Source organism: Acomys minous (assembly GCF_964271855.1).
Source record: "Acomys minous genome assembly, chromosome: 8".
Classification (NCBI taxonomy): Eukaryota; Metazoa; Chordata; class Mammalia; order Rodentia; family Muridae; genus Acomys; species Acomys minous.
This window is the reverse complement of record NC_140489.1, coordinates 82976179-82991822: the sequence shown is the minus strand read 5'-3', so window position 1 is coordinate 82991822 and position 15644 is coordinate 82976179. Positions and strand designations below refer to the sequence as shown.

The window sequence follows — 15644 nt, the reverse complement described above, 5'->3', positions numbered from 1 at the left end:
CATGTCTAATTTAGGTTTCAGATCCCACTATCTCCTGCACCGGTCTTATCCTTTCCAACATCTTTGTGGATGGCTAAAGACACCAATTACTTTCCATAGGTCTCAGAAAGCTCTTTTGTGTTTCTGTATGACTAAATTCCAAGTTGTCTTAATGCTGTGGTAGACAGATCTATACCATGAGCATTTGCTATGGAGGGCCATGTTCTGGATGCTGAAGGATCTGCTTGTGGCTACCCAGAGTAAGAATACAGTTCCCTCAGCAGGGAGCTTTCCACTCACGGGCACTCAGATCACCTGGGCAGTACAACACAAGGTGGCCTCACTGAAGGCTTTGGTTACTGTTGCCTGGCTCCTCCTCTGTTCTTTTAGGACACCACCAAATGCCTCACCTTGAGCTCAAGGACAACAGTGTATACTGCCATTCATTAGCTTCGTTGTGCTGTGCACTGAGCTAAGTACATCACTTAGAGAATTTCATTTAGTTCTGATGGCAATGTTGGAAAGTAGATGACATTGTTCTTAAACACAAAATAGAAGACAACCAAACAAAACTCCTGAAACGCAATTGCACAGCGTTTTATGGAGGGAAACAACAGCATAATGTGCTCAGGTCTGACTATGTTCCAGGTTTCATGACTTTATTTTCCTGTTTTTTTTTTCATATTTACTTTTAGTCTTTGTGCCCTCTGTGACACTTGTCCTGCTATCTTGCAGAACTGTTTTGCTTGCTTTGTCTTATGAGTTGCTAATTGATTGAGATCCCTCAACCTTGTTGCTCTGTGATTGCCCACCCAGCCTTTGAGCAACCAAACTGTGCCAGACAGTTGTAGTGCCACGAGTCACTAACCAGATCACAGCTTACACAATGACCTTCCAGTGGCATTCAAGGTCCAGCTCCCTCCACTACATCACCCTCACTGTCACTCAGCAGGCCAGGTGCAGTATTAATGCTCATACAAATGAGTGCTCCACGCCAGAGGATATCACCATGGCCTCAGGGTCTAAGATCATAGTTATAGAATCAGAATGGAGCCCATTGAGGCCAGCCATGAGAGAATCAGCGTGTCAGTGCTGGCTTTTGCTGAGACAGAGTTGGATTATGAGATTGTTTAAAGTTGACCTCAGCATTGCAACTTTCATTACAGTAGTAAGTGACTTATAGCACACAGATCTTGTGCACTCAGATGTCAATGTGGGGTTTTGGAATAAGATGTTTCCACTGATATCATGGGGGCACTACCTAGATATAATAAATAAGAATAAATGAAAAGACATTTATTTCTGAAAAAGCAGTTCAGGGCTCTGAGCAAAATGGGACTCCAAAGAAAGCAGAGACGTTTGGTCCCAGGAGCGTGTAATCATTCCTACAATCATGTTGAGGTCCAGCAGCACAGAACGAGCAAGTGGTGAATTCCAGTAATTGTCCACATTCAGTACTGGATGAAAGTAGGCTTCTTAGTCAAACCCACGGCCCATTTGAGTCTGAGTTCAGATGCTAGCCCTTCTCCACAGGACCTTTGTCCACAAATTAACTCTGCTAAGCCCAAGTCTTTCAAGAGAAAATCACATATAGCAAGACTCACTTCATGGAATCTCTCAAGGACAGAATCTCACTGGGTACACACAGTGGCGGCACCCGCCTAGACACAGAGAACACGTGCACACGTCCAACCCTCAGTGCCTTCACTCCTGGGTGCCAGCAGCAGCCAAGAGCTCTGAACCATCTCCTGTGAGCAAGACAGCTGAGGTGATGCCAAGTATCACGTAAGCCAAGGAAGAGAGTAGGACCCTGGACACTGGGCTGGGTTAGTTGACATGACTGGTGTCAAGGGTGGGTATTGACCACTGTGCCTCAGAGCCCAGCGCGCTGCCAGCTGATCTAACTCAAGAACTTTGCTCCTGTCAGCATGAAATGGGTTTCCTGTTCTCTCTGCTTCTACCCTTGTTCAGGGGGCCATCTAGCAGCATGTCTTCCGCTGGCTTTGTTGGGCACGTGGTCCTTTTCTCCGGGATACTAAACAGCATGCATCCTGAAGGCTGGAGCTGAGAGAGAAGGGTGTTCCAAGAGCTTCACCTCGAAACTCCATCTCAGCTGCCTTAGTGTAAACCTGCAGTGTTCTGAAATTCCGAGAGAAGATTGCTCAAGGACAGTGATGGCCACACAAAAGGGGGTTTATGCTGAAGAGATGGCTCAGTGGTTAAGGGTGCCCACCTCTCTTTTAGATGACCTAGGTTCAGTTCTCAGAACCTACATCAGGCATATGGCAATTACTTCTAACTCCAGTTCTAGGGAATCCAACAATCGCTATCTTCATGTAAATTCCCACTGGAACATATATGTGTACATAAACAAAAGTAAAACAGTTTTTTCGAAGAAGGTAAATTTGGCCATGCAGATAAATAAATAAATAAATAAATAAATAAATAAATAAATGTGCCTTCTCTAAAATGTATATCTAAAAATAATGACGACTCTCATCTAAAAACTAGTAGTTTCTATGTGCTTTACATTCGAAAAATGTGCATTTTTTCATGCTTACTTTATGGAAGTTGTTTTATTTGTTTACTTTGAGTTACTCTCTCTCTATCCCTTCATTACAGAACTGGATTTTTTAAACTACTTACAATGTTTGTATCTTACCCTGGTAGAGCCTTAAGTTTTTTTTCTGGTATACTGAAATGAACAAGAATTCTGCCCATACTAAAGGAAAAAATAGGCTGTAAGAAAGTGTCTTTACCTCCCATGCTTATGAAGTGGCAAAATTAAGTGTAAAAATGGCTTCATTACTTAAAGTGAGCTACAGATTCAATGCAAAATTCCAATAACATTGTTTACATAGCCAGAAAAGACAATCCTAAACTTCATAAAAGAAGAACCAAAGACCCCAAATAGCCAACACAATCCTAAACCCTACAACAATGCTGGAGGTACTAATACAGAGCCATAATTACAAGGTCAATGTGGGATTGCCGCAGTAACAGAAACTTAGACCAACTGATGACCCCATAATAAACCCACACAGCCACAGCCACCTGATTTCTGAAAACAATGTCAAGAACACACATTTGAAAATGGACAGACTCTTCAACTACTGGTATTGGGAAAAGTAAATATCTACATGTAGGAGAAAGAAATTAAATCTAGACCATACCCCATGATAACCAATTCAAAACGCATGAGAGATTTTGAAATAAGATTCAACACTTTGATACCACTACAGAAAAACAGGGAAATTAGTTGAGATACGAGAACAAATGAGGAATCTCTGAAAACTGACTTTAAAAGCACAGGATATCCCAAGAATTGATAAATGATATTATATGAATTTAAAAATTTATGCAAAACAAAGAAAATAATATCACCAGAATGAAGAGATTACCTATAGGGGAGAATCTTTGCTAATTATGTATCATATAGGGGAGTATGTCAAACACCTTAAAAATCAAACAACACAGAACTCCTCTCCCAAATCTTCTAATCAACAAATGGACTAATAAACCAGATAGAAAGTTTTCAAAATAAGAAACAATAATGGCCAGAAAACTCTGGAAATTGCCCAATATCCTTAGCCATTGGAAAATTAAAAGTAAAAATACTTTGAGATTCCATCTCATCCTAGTCGGCATAACAAAAAGAAAATGAAGACAACGCTAATGAGGATGTGGGAAAGGACCTCTCATAATTGCTGGGAGTTGGGAATGTGAACTAATCCATGGAAATCAGAATGGAGGTTCCTCAGAACACTGAAAGTAGAAGTAGAGTAAGACCCAGCTATACCACTGCTAGATAGATGCCCAAATCAGCATGACAAAGAAATATAGGGTCATTCATGTTTTTGTTGTACTATTCAAAATACCCAGGAAATGTGGCAGCATAGATATCCACCAGCAAATATATAAATAAATAAATAAATAAATAAATAAATAAATAAATAAAGTGGTGCATGTATGATGGTATTTTATGTAGCAACAAAGAGAAAAATGAAATGATGGTTGTAAGAGAATGTATAGAACTGAAGATTGGGAAAGGCTTCTTCCTTTCTTCTGGCAGTAGACATCAAGCAAGCCAAGGTGGGGACATAGAAATACATCCAGGAGCTATGGAGGAAGAAGCAGTCCGACATGATGTTCTTTCTTCCGAGTGTCACTGCTGGCAATACTGCCAGCTCTCTGAAATGCACAGGGCTGCCTGATTCACACAGCCTGATAAAGTGCAAAGGCAGGGATGCAAGACAAAGCAAGGTTATGTCATTTACAGGATTCATGTCCACTGTGGTCATTGCAAATTCCCAGTACCTTAGGGCAAGTCTGCCCACCATAGTGTTAAACAGCTAGAACTGGAGAGCTGGGCACTACTGTGGCGCTTTGCCAGTCCTGAGTTCTTACAGAGTTGGCAAAAATTCCACATATAAGTTGTTTGAGGTTGTCCTCATTGATCCATTCCATAAAGCTATCAGAAGAAATCCTGACACCCAGTGGATCACCAAACCAGTTCACAAACACGGAGAGATGTATGGGCTGACATCTGCTGGCCACAAGAGCCATGGCCTTGGAAAGGGCCGCAAGTTCCACCACACTATTGGTGGCTCTTGCAGTGCAGCCTGGAAAAATTATAATAGTAATACTCTCCAGCTCCACTGTTACTGCTAATACACGCAATATTTGTAAAATTCATGCCCAATAAACAATTTAGGTTAGAAAGAAAGAAAAAGAAAGAAAGAAAGAAAGAAAGAAAGAAAGAAAGAAAGAAAGAAAGAGAGGGAGAACTGGATATCATCATGTCCAGCGGAAAAACAAACTCAGTGACAAATGTTTTCCCTCATATGTAGATTTTAAATTTGAATGTGCATATACGTGTATTCGTAAGTGTATAAGTGCGCTTTGTGTGTGTGTGTGTGTGTATGTGCGTGCGTGCGTGCACGTGTGTGGTATAGGGCTTGAAACTAAAAGGGGCCCATCAGAGGGAAAAAGATATTGAGAAAAACAAAGAGGGTTGTAGTATATTAACAAGGAAGCCAGGCTGGGGCGGGGCAAGAAGTGAAGGGGATATATGGGAGAGGGAAAAGTAAGAACAAAGGGTGCATGAAAATGCCAAAATGGAACCCAAAACTAATAAGCCAATTAAAAACATAAATGAAATGTAAGTATTTTTAGGGCAAAATTTATTTGGTTTTAGTTGATATAAAGCTTCAACGGGGCAACAAAGATGGTCTGGCCAACACTTGTTATGGCTTCCATAATTGGGAGTGAAAATATTTGGAAAATCTGAAAATTTCCAGAAGTTGAGAGATGAGGAAACATCGTTACCTTTGACTCATTCATTCAATTTGGTCAGTCAGTCAGTCTTTCACTAATTCATCCATCCATCCATCCATTTATTCTTTTCTTCCAAAGCTGATTTAGGGCTTCCTCTAGAGAAGACACATCCTAGGTGTTATGACTCAGGGAAAACACAACCTACATAGACTCCCAGCCCAGTGGAACTCTAGTTGAGGGAAGACCTAGTCCCATGAGCAGATGGTAGAATTCCCATTACTTTGCTTTGAGACAATCCAGATTTTTTCATGCTATATTTTTACTCAAAAGAACATAATATGGACTCATGACATATTCAAGCTTTATCTTATTTCACTGATTTGTTTCCCTGTGGGTTGAAAAATTAATCTATATTCTTTTAAGAACAGAATATAGTCTCAGCTCTGACTAGTTCTAGAACATTACATATTGTAGCATAAATGCCCTGAGGTGGGTTTGTCTTCTCTCACCAGAAGGACATAGCCAGCAAGCCACTTGTTACAAACTTTAATAGTTGAAAAGATCATCATAAACTTACTAACTTGCTGAGCTCTGGAAGTTTCACCATCTGCAATGTCTTGCTTACTTCTGGTTGACTTCCGGCATGGATATGTAACATATCAAATTCTGCTGTTCATCTAATTGGCCAAATCTAAACCCTCCTCAGCCAACTCTGCAGTGATACAAGTTTTGGGGACTTGGAGATAGAAGATAATTTTATTTCATACCTACTGGAGATGGAGGATTAATGGATAGCCCTCTCCCGGGGGCCTGGATAATCATCCTCTTAGTTCCATCCCAATGATTCTGTTTCTATTTAACATTAGGAGATGATATAGTTATGTCCCTAATTCATAATAGGCCTTCTTCATTTCCTATTTGTCTAAAAGACTGTAATCAGATTCATGATGCAAATGAGCAAAAATATCAAAGGATGTATGTGTGTAAGTGCAACAGCAATGCAGTCTTCTGCTTTGCTTTGATGTTTCCAAGAACAACAAAAGAAGTTGTCAGAAGAAAAGACTAGAGATTGTTTTATAAATATGATTTGGAAACACACTCATGTGTGCACGCGCGCGCACACACACACACACACACACACACACACACGCACCAGCCAAGGACAGGCTGAGGGACTGATGAGGCTGATGTGAGGCTGACACGGGAGGGAGGAATTCAGGGTATCTGAGTGGCCCACAGAAAAGGGTCCATGCAGTGAAGTTAGCTTTGTGTGTGCTAAGCTGAAATTTCAGAAAAGAACATTTAAATCCAACAGCAAGGAAGAGCACCCAAGGGGAACATATTTGAAGTTTTTGTATAATCTCATAAGAGAAATGTTGAAAAGTTTTCCCAGGGTTTATGAAAATGAAAGAAGAAAGCAAATAGCCACTCTTCTTCTAGGAGCCAAACTCAGCCTAGAAGTATCTCCCTGTAAGACCCTGAAGACTCAGCAGTGTTCTGTGTAGACAGGGGAGCACTATGCTACTATAAATAAGAGATGAAAGAGAAAGGAACCTGAGAAACACTTGTTTGGGAAAGTTTAAAGAAATCCATCTGTTCAAGAGGTAATGAAATTAACTCTGCCAGATAGTAGCTTCAGTGTGATAAAAAAAAAAAAAAAAGGTGTGTAAGGTAGACAGACCCTTCAGAACATGTTGCTGTATCAGAGAGGCTTGCCTAGAGTTCAAGGGAAAGCATGTGTCCTTGGCTGCTTGAAATTGGAAGCAGGAATGACTCAAGCTTGGAGGTTGTGAGAAACCATAACCACAGTTTCAAGTTCTGATTAGACTCTCCATGGTCCAAACTCTCCTACCCCCATTTGAGACACAGCAGTAATCTTGGAGCTGAGTATACATTGAACATTTAGGTGTTTCCTGATTTTTCACAAAGATTGCCCATTTCAAGGATGAAGTCATGGAGGCCAAGAGGGAATAAGACGGGCATTTCATGTATCACTTAGTTAAGAAAGGTCCAACTACAAAAAAAGACCACCCACAAATCTCATTCTTTCTCATGCGTTCCCCATGTTTTCCCACCCAGCAAATTTGGAAACACTAGGAAAGGAAACCATATTGAGGAAAACCATGGAGCCAAGGACACTGTCTTAGTCATGGAGAGTCTTCTGCTCTGTCACCAGAGACTCCCTGGGGAGAACTCAGTAAGAAGTCATGTGACAGAGTGACTGTCCCAGACATTTCCACACAGATGAAGTTAGGCTGTCCACATAGGTAAAGTCATGGCACCCCAACCAGAGTTGCTAATGTCTTTTTTTTTTTTGGAAGACATTGATGGCTCAGTCAATACGAAGAGCATGACTGTGTGCATCAAACCAATGAGATCATAACGGAATCAAGCCCATCCTTCAAGGACGTCCCATCCTTACAAATTAGCATCATTAACACAGCATCAGAGAGGCACAACACTGGCCACATTTGCTATTTTCCAAGTGGTCTCACTGATCCTAGAGATATGGAGATTTCTAAGTCACAATCTTCCCTTTAATAAGAAACCTGTGTCCTCTTTTTTCCTCAGTTCTGTTCAGAAATAACTACAAATGGGAATTGTGTGGACTTAGAGTGGTCAGTGTTATAGTTTCATACAGGTGGGCACTGCAAAATCATTACCTTAGCAAATGTCAAAGGTATACTACAGCATCTTTAACATTGTCTCCATACTCTGGTCTCTTACTGGAATCCTGTGTCCTAAGTGACAACTCTCCATCTCAGACCCTTGACCCAGCACCTCGCAAACACTGCTCTACTTCCTGTTTCTGTGGATTGGCCTTACTGAGCTTCCAAATGAGAGATCCAGAAGTGTTTTATTCTCCGTAGCTGGCTTATTTCCTTTTACACACTGTCCTCAGGGTTTTCCAGCCACCTATCACGGTAGTGTCCCCATGTATAAACCAGTGACATTCCAGTGTGTGTACCCCACTCCTCTCTACCTGCCCAGTTGTCACATGATACACACAACCTGAATGTGTGTCTTCCTATTTTTTTAGCCTCTTAAACATATTTTAGAATGAACCATCAGGTAATGATATTATGTATTTTAAAACTTACTGGCCTTAAGCTAAATGGCTTCTAATTTCTAACTCATACTTCTATGCAGGACTTACTCCTTTTCTGGTTTTTGACAATTTTATTTATTTTTCTCATTAGTGTATTTACAGAAAGGAAAGTTGACCCTGTGTTCAGGAGGTGGCGTTTTTTGAGTCCTAGCACAGAGTGAGATAACAGAGGCAGCAACGGATCTGGGATAGGACAACAGCCAGGTTGTCTTCCTGACTTAGTGAGTCTGTTGTCACAAGGTGATTTTTGCAGGAAGAGATGGATTCTCTATTTTGAAAAAGGAAAGCCTTTGTTAAAACATTTGGGGATTTTTCATTGTGGCCTTGAATGTAAAAAAGTAAGATATGTTTCTTATAATTTTTGTGTTTATTTATTTATTATTTATTCATTTGTTTATTTACTATCCATTTGTGAGTGTCTGTGTGTGTGTGTGTGTGTGTGTGTGTGTGTGTGTGTGCCACAGCATGTGTGGAGGTCACAGGACAACATGACCCATCATGTGGGTCCTGAGAATGGAACTTAGGGCCCCAGGTTTCGCAGCAGGTGCCTTGACCTACTGAACTAGCTCACTGGCCCAAATGACATTTTTTTCATAAAATTTTATTATATTTTTAAAACTTTTTCTTAAAGCCATAAGTTGTTTCAATGATCACCAAAACTCCTCGGTCCAACTTTTCAGAAGATTGTATTTTTCACAATCTCCAGACATTGGCTGATTACTATTTCTTTCTCTTCTGTGGTATAATAGTACGTGTCTGATACATCACTTACAGGTACTTCATGGTCACCTTCCAAAGTGGTAGACGTAGGAGAAAGCAAAGATCCTATGCCATACCCAGATAGGTGGGCATAGAAGTTACAGATGCTGCAAATACAAACACTAAATTCAATGTGAAAAGACCAAATGCATGGGCTGCCTTCCATATAAAAAAAAACCTTACTGTTTAGAACACTTGAGGGATATGAGTTTAGTTACAGTAATAGCTTGCTACTTCCTTTATGTACTTTTCTCAATGGGGTCCTGTCATCAGTAAAGAGTGACATTCAGGAGCCTACTTGAGAAGCAAATTTGTTTAGAGGTTAAGATGTTTTTAGGTCTAGATAGGCGTTTTAAGTTGATAATGACAATATGTGTTGGAGATTGATTTACATTCAGAAATTTAGAAGCACCAAGATAGGAAAGACGTTTCCTTCAAGGATGTCAGATACAAATAGCCAAAACACTAAGAATGTAACATTTATATTATTTCTGATTGCGTCATGGTTCTTCTTGTTATAGGTAATCTATTGTACATATGTGCAATAATATAAATGTATATGTAAAAAATAAAAATAAATAGATAAAAAAGAAAAGCAAATTATTGGCCCTCCCTCAAGTTGCACAGTGGAAAGGGGGAGGGAGTACAGCCTGAGTTTAGTAAGCTGCCCAGCTGAATCAAGGCCAAGTTTAAGACTCTTATAGTGGTAGGGGGCTGACCATATGTACATGTGCAGGGCCCCACGTACAGTCTCACATGTGCATGTGTCTATTTGGACATTTAGCAGGATTCTGTTGGCACTTGCCCACTCACACATGTAAATGCATGTGAATATCATCAATTGCGCTGTACCTCTACATGCCAGCTTCCCTCATCTGTCACTGTGGACACGTTATGTCTTTGCCTCTAGTACAGCTTTAGCTACCTGACAGCAGCTCCTGGCCATAACCAGTTGTTCCTGTTATCTAAACAACACACACACACACACACACACACACAGCCTTCATGCTGTTGAAGAAACCTTCTTATTGTTCTAGACTGTTTCCCCATCTTCTATTGTGCAGTCTTCTGAAAAATTTAGCCTCTTTTGACCTGTTTTCAGGGGAATGACTGAAAACTGGAGTCATAAGCTTTTATTTTTAAGCAGCAGATAGCAAGCAACTATTTTCAAGTTTATACTGTCTGGTCCCTCTTGCAGCTTTTTAACTCACAGCTACAGCCTGTGACCTGAGGGTTTGGGGACAGCTACAGAGATGATAATCAATGCTCCCATTCTGGAAACAAAGCTCTTGCCTTTTGGAAACACTGCAGTGTCTCCTGAGCTCCCCATTCTGAGATGCTATAGAGAAGCACCACAGAGTGAATAGTTAATACACTCTGCACGGAGAAGGGTAGAGGCCATGAGCACACCCAGCCAGGTAAATGCCCATTTCTGTGACATGGCAAATGAGCTGCGGTGTCCTTGGCCTTGCTTTCCAACAGTGATCCTTTGGGGTGATAGGGTATTGAGGAACATGGCACAGCAGGCATTCATATGTACACAGGGTGCAAAAAGTTGGAAAATAAAACATGGACCCAGCCTGAGTTCTGAGGATCTATTATATTCTAAAGAGTCATAATTTCAGGAAATAGCATTCTCCATAAAACCTTTTGAAAATCCTAACCTCAAATGGGAACTGGTTTAATTACTGCTCCTAAATTCATTTTTGGATTCCCAGTAGACAGAGTGGGGTCTCCATCCTGGTACCCTTTCCTGCTCCCCTTTGATGGGCTGAAGCTGCATGAAGGATGAGCCCTTGGCTCCTTCACAGTCACTACTGCTATGAGCACATCTGGTTTCAAGTGTCTACGGGAAATCAACTGAAGACAACTACGTCTTGGAGATTTACCTGATGCATTAGATCACTTGGGACAGCTTCCGGATGACACACCAGTCACAACAGATGAAACTTGGGTCTGGAGCCGCATTGTGTTCCAGACCTTGGGATTAAAAAAAAAAGTATTATCCCTTTAAATAAGGCTCACTAAACCCTGTAATGGGGAAACTGAGGCACACAGAAGCCAAAGTGCTTCATAAGATCCGACAACCAGGAGAATGTCTACTGCCTCAAGTTGACGACATCTCACTCATGGAAGAGTACCTTCCATGCAGGAGAGCCCAATGTTGTCCTGGCATCACCCTCGCAGTTAGCTTTACAATTAGACTCAAGATATATAAGAACAAGTGCTGGAGAGCTGACTCAGTGGTTAAGTATACTCAATGCTACTGCAAAGGACCAGGCTCAGTTCCCAGCACCCACATCAGGTGACTCACGACTGTCCTTAATTCTAGTTCTAGGACCCCAGTGCCCTCTTCTGGACTCCATGGGCACACACACACACACACACACACACACACACACACACACACACACACACACACACACACACATATATTGCATACACAAACATACAGGTACATGAATATAAAACAGAACAAATATATTTAAAGGTTTATTAAAAGTAATAGTATTGATGGCTGTAATCACTGGGCTACTGTTGAATCAATTGATCTCTAGTATTTTCTTCTGAAGAAGCAGCACAAGGTTCCAGGGACATAGAATTCTCAAAGATGTCAGAACAAGTAAGTGCATAGGTCAAGACTGTCACACTTCAGGACTCACAAGACTCAGTAGCAGGTTAAGCCTGTGCCTCAAATGCATCTTCTGCCATGGACTCTGTGGCCCACTGAAGGCCTTGGCCCCAATAGCCATTCTTATCACCACTTTCCATATTGAATAGTCAGATGAAATTTTGCACACAGCTTCTAAAGGCAAAGGTGTTTTCTTTAATTTCTCATCTCTCTCCTTACAAGAATTTCAGAGTAGCACTGCCGGAGGGTGCATCTCAACTCCCGCAGGTAACCTGGTTGCCTGAAGAAAGCATTTCAGAACTCTGAGTTCTGTTTTCTGGAGATCCTGGGCTGTAGGCCATAGTTAAGTCCCAGGAAATGTCCATTTGGTGGCTGTACAGGCTTGCCAAACACGTTGTCTTTGTGGGTTGTGCTGGGTTTCTGATGTCAAGCTCCATTTTGGCGATCCTGTCTCTGGTAAGCTGGCCCTGGGGCTGGAGTTGTGGTCTGAGAAATATGGGTTCCTGTTAGCAATTCTTCTCTCTGTCTCTCTGTGTCTGTATGTCTCTGTCTCTCTGACTGTCTCTGTCTCTTTGTCTCTCTCTGTCTTTCTATGTCTCTATCTGTCTCTGTCTCTGTCTGTCTCTCTCTGTGTCTCTGTCTCTGTCTCTCTCTCTGTCTCTCTCTCTCTCTGTCTCTCTCTCTCTCTGTCTCTCTCTCTCTGTCTCTCTCTCTCTCTCTCTCTCTCTCACACTCACACTCACACACACACACACTCACACCTGCTCTCCATCAAGGCTGCTTTTCCCCTTACATCCACTCCCTCACGAAGGATGTGGGAGTGGGATCTGTTCTGCCCACTGCACAGTGTTGTGAGAACAAAAAGGAGATTGGAGGGGAGGGATTTTGTGCTCAGTAAATCACTGGGGAAGGAAGCTTTCTAGTTCTGCTTTCTTGTACGTCTACACACCAAGAAGCTCTCAAAAGTTCATTATTTACTTTTTCAGAGGGACACACAAGCCAGAATACTGGTTAGTCTTTAGGAAGTCCCTTTACAGCAGAGACAGACTGCAATTTCCCAAATTATTGTGTGTGTGTGTGTGTGTGTGTGTGTGTGTGTGTGTAGGCTTGCACAAGTCTCTGTGTCTATGTGTCTGTCTGTCTCTGTTTCTCTGTGTCTTTATGCCTGTCTGTCTTCGTTTCCCTGTGTCTCTCTCTGTCTCTATGTCTGTCACTGTTCCTCTTCCCCGACCTCCCCCGTTTGTCTCTCCCTCTCTGTCTCTGTCTGTCTCTCTGTCTCTCTGTCTTTCTGTCTCTGTCTCTCTGTGTCTCTGTCTGTCTGTCTGTCTGTCTGTCTTTCTGTCTCTGTCTCTCTGTCTCTCTCTGTCTCTGTCTCTCTCTCTCTCTCTCTCTCTGTGTGTGTGTGTGTGTGTGTGTGTGTGTGTGTGTGTGTGTGTGTAGATAGGTATGTAGTAAGGAATGTGTGTGCACACTAGTTGAATAAGAACCTTCATTGACACTTGTCACCTTCTACCTGGTTTGACACAGGATCTGTCTTGTTCACTGCTGCACATACCAGGTAGACTAAGCCACAAACTTCTGGTGATTCTATCTCACCCTCTCTTCTCCTGGTAGGATCATGCAGGGACTTGATGCATATGCTACTACATCCAGTGGTCATTATCATAACGTCTTTTGACAAGTTTGAACATTTTCCACATGCACCCTTAGTACACCTCCCTGAAACAAAAACTTACTCAAAATGACCACACCTAGACTGTGTGGCTGATTGTAATGGAGTTTGCATTTAATCACCTTTTAGGTATATCTGAAATTCAGCCATTCAAAAGCTGGCATCTTCTTATTTGTGGGTTGCTTTACCCTTGTGTGAGCTTTGCTAGAGAGAAACTGTGCTGGCAAGGCTTGCCATTTGAATGGATAGCTTTTGTGATGTGTAAATTTTCTACATTAGGCATAATTTACCAGTCATCACTGTTTGGTGTGTTGCAGTAAATCACAGGGTGTGCAGAATCCAACTCAGACTCCCTGGGTCACTTGTATCTCCCTCCTGAACCAAAACAAAACATACAGAAAATCCAAGAAAGTTATATGGCTTCTGTGTATTCTACAAACAAGTCTCAAGTATCCATGTAAACTAACCCAACCTGAGAGATGGGCCGTGTCATACCAGGCTTTTCCTGAGTGATCTTGTGTGATCAAGTGAGATAAACCTGATGGTCAATGAAGTTTCTTGTTGCCGGGGTTCCCAAGGAAGGTTGTAAGTTTACATGATGGCTGTCCAAAGCTAGATTTTAGAATTTTTTTTTAGCTCTGTTAAAGTGTGCATTTAGGAGGTGTTTTTGATTCCAAATTAAGAGATATGCCATGCCATGGTCTGATTTAAGCCTTACAAAGATAAGTTTGTATAGAAGATTATTTATTTCACAGAAGAATCATTCTGTTTGCAAAAGAACTCACTGGGAATGTCTTTGAATAGCGAGCTCTCTTAGGGCTTTTAAATAGGATTAGCCTTTCCCAAAAGCTTGGTTCTTAATACTCATGTTCAGAAAACTGGAATAGAATATAACTTTTGCTTAACACAATTTCAATTCCTCAGCCTCAACTTGCTTCTCCTTTCTGTTTTGTCTTCTTACTTTGGGAGCCTCTCTGTTTGTGCTTCTTGTCTGGACTGGCTCTCTGTGGACCCTTCTTTTCCTCCCCTTGGTTCTGCTGGATTTGTCCTGAGAGTTCTGCTCCTCTAGGCCTACTTTAGTTGCTCACCTTCACACAGAGCCCAGGCCCCCCTCCCCTACAGAGCTCAGGCCCCTCTCCCTCACTGCAAGAATTTAGGTACCACCTCTACAGGTACACTCCTTTGATCTCATGACTTAAATGAACCTTCTGTGATCATACTTTATATTATACTATGATTTAAATATGTGTCCGTATACTAGAAACTAGCTTTCCTCCCTAGTGACCCTGTTTCTGTGCTGCACTTCCACAAGGGATACATCCCAGACTTCAAGACTGTCTAAAGCCACAGATGGCATCACATCCCACACACTGCCTTTGCCTCTGCACACCTATCTGTGGACATAGGAGATATTAGTACTGAAATGATAAAGTAGAACTGTACACTGCAATGCATGTTCTATAACGCAGAAAGTCTGGAACATTCCATTTAATGCATGGCAGCCACAAGCATGGACAAAGAGGAAGTTTACTCTTCCAGTGTGAGAGAGAAAGATTCACACAGGATGTGGTCTTCTACATTGATTATCAATGTTTACATGATTCAAAATGAGGATGTGTAGTTTCCTTTGGTAATATCTCATGGGATGCTCTTGAGCCATCTTAGCATGAATGACTGCTGAACTACTCGTGACACTTATTGATCAGAGTGGTCCATGTAGCCTGCTCATCTTGCTTGCTCATCCATTTGGGAGATATATAGTGGACCTAATTTTTGAGAAACTATGTGGTTGACAAGGATTTGCAAGGATGTGAAGATAAATTTAATGTCTACTTTTATAGTCATTATTAGGAAGGTTTTACTCACATCAGACCCCTTAACAGTTCATTCTTTTTTCTTTTTTTTTTTTCTAAGTGGTAAAAGGCTGGTGAGACGGGAAGGGGTGCTTGCCACCAAGCCTGATGATCTGAGTTCAATCCCAGGGATTAAGAGAAAAGCAACTCCCACAAATTGTGCTCCAACTTTCACATGTACACGGTCGCATGCATACACATGTACACACACACACACACACACACACACACGAATAAAATGTAGTTAAAAATTAAAGCAACTGGAGAACAGACTACAAATACTATTCTTTCTGTCTCCCTGTCATCACTTCCTTTCTCCTTCCCTCTTCTTATCCACCCATCCATCCACCTATTCATTATTCC

The 15644-nt window shown here is 41.5% G+C and overlaps 1 protein-coding gene and 1 pseudogene across 14 annotated transcripts in view; both read left to right on the top strand.

Annotated features, from left to right (window-relative positions):
* The window catches only part of LOC311604124 (large ribosomal subunit protein eL15-like), a 53328-nt pseudogene extending 47787 nt beyond the window's left edge, over positions 1–5541 (top strand). Inside the window, exon 2 of the transcript in view lies at positions 4084–5541. The product of the transcript in view is annotated as a large ribosomal subunit protein eL15-like (transcript). The remainder of the gene's footprint in view (positions 1–4083) is intronic.
* The window catches only part of MYT1L (myelin transcription factor 1 like), a 403682-nt gene that overhangs the window by 54335 nt on the left and 333703 nt on the right, over positions 1–15644 (top strand). The window lies entirely within an intron of this gene.